Here is a 4653-nt window from a genome sequence, read left to right as displayed (position 1 = left end):
AATTTCTGATGTAATAAGTGCTGTGAAAAAGCAGTAAGTCTGAGAGCCCATGATGGGAAGATCCAGGGAGACAAGGGGCAGTGGAGAACAGGAGAGGCAAGCCTCTTACCAGGTGCCTTTTAGTTGAGACCTGACCGGTGAAAAGGAGGCAGCATGGGGAAAGCTGGGGAACAGCATTCCAGGCATCACCTTATTCATTCTTCCATGTGGTCCGACAAAGCAAGCATTTCAGAGAAAGGAACACATTTCACAGTGAAAAACACTGAGTTCTAAGACATTAAATAATTTACCCAAGGCACCCACCAATGTACCCATCAGAGAAGAGGCAGGCACGATGACTCATGACAACCAAGCCAAAGCCCTTTCTCTTATCAATTCACAAAAATACAACACCTACCTACCATAAAATTCATGTTCCTTTTCCATGTGCAATTTTCCAGAAGATTAAGAAAAGAAGTTGAGTGATGAGAGAGACATTTCCTAGGCAGGTTGATAGGGAGTCTAGGGGTCCCCAAGGAGAGAGGGGTCTGGAATTCTCAAGGAGGAAAAAAGGACAAATTTTTTTTCTTTCTCCACATTCCTTAGGATTATATAACAATAATGTATCCTGCCTAAGGACAGTCTTTGGATTAAACCTTCTGTTATCTTAAAATGTAAATTATGGGAGTAGACCTGGTCTTTACAAGGATGTATCTTGCCTGAGGACAGTGCTATCTTAAAATGTAAATTATGGGAGTAGGTCTGATGAGGTCTTTACAACCTCCAGACATTCTTTGGAGTATATAACTTCATTGTTAACACTAGCAAGCGGGTACTCTTTCTGCCCCCTTCTGATGTCTATGTCAGAAGCTTTCTCTATCTCCTTTATACTTTAATAAAACTTTATTACACAAAAGCTCTGAGTGATCAAGCCTCGTCTCTGGCCCCGGATTGAATTCTTCTCCTCTGGGGGCCAAGAATCCCGGTGTCTTCGCGTGATCCAACAACAACCTTTCAGTGACTCAGATCTGTTTATATCAACCCCTTGGATAACTATTTTCAAAGACTGACTCTTTCTATAAGTAAATTGTGGAACAACCAATAATACATAAACAAGTAGCATGGTAACTTATAATTCTTGGTTCTAGGATATCCTATTTCTGCAATCTTCTTAATTCTGTTGCTTTTTATTAATACTGTGAGTGGGCTTCCCAGGTGGCACTAGTGGTAAAGAATCTGCCTGCAATGCACGTGACAAAAGTTCGATCCCTGGGTCAGGAAGATCCCCTGGAGCAAGGCATGGAATCCACTCCAGTATTCCTGCCTGGAGAATCCCATGGACAGAGGAGCCCGGCAGGCTACAGTCCATAGGGTCACACAAGAGTAGGACACGACTGAAGTGACTTGGTACACAAGCATGCTATTACTATTAAATATGCAATGGTATAATAAGAAATGACACACATTTTAAATTAAAAAACAACTTTGTTCAGCAATTGCATATAATGTTTGTCTAGAAGATCCCCTGGAGGATGAAATGGCAACCCAGTCCCACTCCAGTATTCTTGCCTGGAGAATTCCATGGACAGAGGAGCCTGGCAGGCTACAGTCCATGGGGTCGCAAAGAGTCAGACAGAACGGAGCGAATATTTCAGTTTCATACACTATAAAGCAACTACTAAATGTATAAATGTTGTATTTAGAAACAAATTATTTATCTTTCATAAATGATTTATTGTATGTGATTTGCAAAAAGAAAGTCAAATAACAAATTCCTAGGATGCTAAATAGGACCAGGTCTAACCGACTGGCAAAAAAAGTACCTGTTTTTGAGAACCCTCAAATTACATTTTCAGATACTTTAATACAAATTTTCAAAATTTGTAAACTGCTGTATTTCCTCCACCTACAATCCCCCTACATACAGTTCTACACAAAGACACACACACTTACCATCTTCCTTCTAAACGATTTTGCTACCCTCACAAAAAGGAAGAGAAAGGAGAGGCCCACACCTTCTGGGAAGAGGAAGCCATAGAAAATGTAATAGCCAAAGTGTTCAACACGTAATACAAAGCCAATAAAACGTTTTCTGTGTGTGCACTTGGGCAAGAGAGAAAAAGAAAAATAAGCACAGAGGCATTCTTGAAAACAAAGAGGCCCTTAACACCTACCCAAGGAGGGTACTTGGGCCCTGTGAGAGTCTCATTCAACCTTTGTCTGCTACCGGATTCAGCTTTAGAGCAGAATCCACTAGTGGGTCTCTATTATTCTCTGAGCACTCTCCCGAGTCTTTCTTGTCTGTCCTTAATCATAAGGATCATACAGTTCCCTATTTTGATAACTGCCATTTTAGTTAGTTCAAGTGAGTAAAAGGGTATGTGAAGTAAGGCATATAGACAGAATTTTAAAGTATTCCTTTAATAGTAGATTCACTGTCAGTATATTCCAGAGTCAACCAAAGAAAGGTCTCTGTGGTGGGTTTCAGAGGTTTTGCACCTGCTCCCACAAACCAGTTGGTTTCTGCTAGGACAGTCACTGCACTGGCAGGTTATTTTCATGATGAAATGAAATATAGAAAATGTTCAGCAAAGTTTCAACAATGACATCAGGATGAGTTCTCAATATAATGGTTAAGTTGCCCAGAAATGACTTTCTCATTTTTCTCTTTCAGTATTTAGAGAGAGAAGAGTTAACACATCTGGTGAGAGCTGGTTCGCTGTGTTTACTGTCAAGAGTCCCTGGGGGAGAAAACAAAGGATCGGATCTAATCTCTTTGTCAAGAGGGTAACTGGACCTTGGAGCAGATGCAGGAATATTATTTGCTATGAGGAGTGATCTTATCTATTAACAAGATGTCCATGGTTAGGAACTGCTTACAGAAAGTAACCCCAGCATCAATGGATTCACGAGAATGAGTCCATGGAGAAAGGCACATCAAGAAGAGTCCCAGGTAGACTTTTGCTCCTATCAGGACCCACTGTCCTATCTCCCATCACCCATTTCTGAATCTTGAAAAAAGGCAGCACAGCATGACAGAGACTGACCTCCATGAAGGGGTGTAACTTAGTTGGATTTCACTCTACTTTCAACACTAGACCATGGACTGTAATATATAACCATCCAGTCCAGTTTGCCATTTCCAATATCTACACATATTATAAATTTAGCACTTTGTGAAGATATCAAAACTGAGATAATCGTAGATGAAAGTATCTAGCAGTATTTGTTTTTGTTGTTTTTAAAAAATTTTTAACAGCTACAATTCAATGATCTAATGTATGAAAAGGAGATTTTGGAAATTATGTTCCATGGATAGAGACATCTGTGGATTTCCATGCATTAATTGTGTCTGTTCCTTAAGGTATTTTGAGTCCTAAAACCTGTGAAACTATGGAGAAGTTAGTTAAACATTTGTCTTTATTTTCCATTGGAACAAAAAGACAAAAAATTCTGCCCCAATTTTATACCTTCACAAGGATGCTTTAGAGTCTCCTGGTGACAGATTATTTTAATTATTTTTAACTCGTCAATGATCACTAGCACATTACAACAGAAAATTGAATGTGAGTGACAGAATGAGTCATTGAAATGATGAAAAGCAGTACACTGCTTTCCATAACATTTTCTTACATATTTTATTTCATTTAATTCTCCAAATAGGCTGTAAGATAGGTATAAATGTCTTCATTCTGCAGATGAATAACAGACTCAGTGGAGACTGCCAGCTAATCTCAAACCTAAATAATAACATTAACTGAAATTATCTTAGAAGAGTCGAGTAGAGGGTTTGGAATAGTCAGGACCTGGGACGGGTTTGAGATTTTATTTCACTTCTAAGCTAATGAGCCGACCTGCCATATCACCAGGGCTGCTGGCAGGACATGAGACTCCTGGGTCAGAGACAAGGAACAGCTGATCATTGCAAAGGCAGGAGCCAGGACACCAATATTTGCTCTGTTTTCCCAAGTTCAGGTTCCCACACAGCAATGCAAAGGGGCTCAGCTGACATCTGCACAGAAGGTGTGTCGTTTCCAGAACACTGAAGGAAGTGAACCATTCATAACCAGCAATGAGAATGGCTGTCCTTTGCTTCATTTTCTTATTCTACTGGACAGTCATCACACCTGCCTTTTATTCCAAAGGAAAATACTGTGTCTTGTATATTCCAAGGCAGTTAACTATGTGAGTATTAAAAAGATAGTCCAGAACAAAAGGCATTCAGTGCCTCTCAAAGCATGAAGAAATATGAGAGGCACATAGAGATGATATATTACCAGTTTCACAATCCCCTTCTATTCACTAACAGTTATGAAATGAGATGATAAGCCGACATAGGTGGTAGTGAAAAAATGGCATGGGTCTTGAACCATTCTGCACCCCTTCAAGCCTCCATATGCAACTGATAAACAGGCAAACCTTTTCCACACTGGGATTTATGACGTGTTTAAATAATTTTATGATAAAATGAAAAGCAATCTGAAGACTCTAATCTTGGGAGAATGTTCATGGAAATTGACTATAAGATACCAATGAAACAAGCTAAATTAAAACATCAGCTGTTAGATGGCAGGGCATCAGCATTTCTTAAATGCCCCCATTTGACATTCCTTTTTTTAAAACCATAGAACTATTTATAAAGAAAGTTTTAAATGAGGGAATTTTCCAGCTGAA

The sequence above is a fragment of the Bos mutus genome, chromosome 16 (genome assembly GCF_027580195.1).
Source record: "Bos mutus isolate GX-2022 chromosome 16, NWIPB_WYAK_1.1, whole genome shotgun sequence".
Lineage (NCBI taxonomy): Eukaryota > Metazoa > Chordata > Mammalia > Artiodactyla > Bovidae > Bos > Bos mutus.
This window is presented reverse-complemented; position numbering follows the sequence as displayed.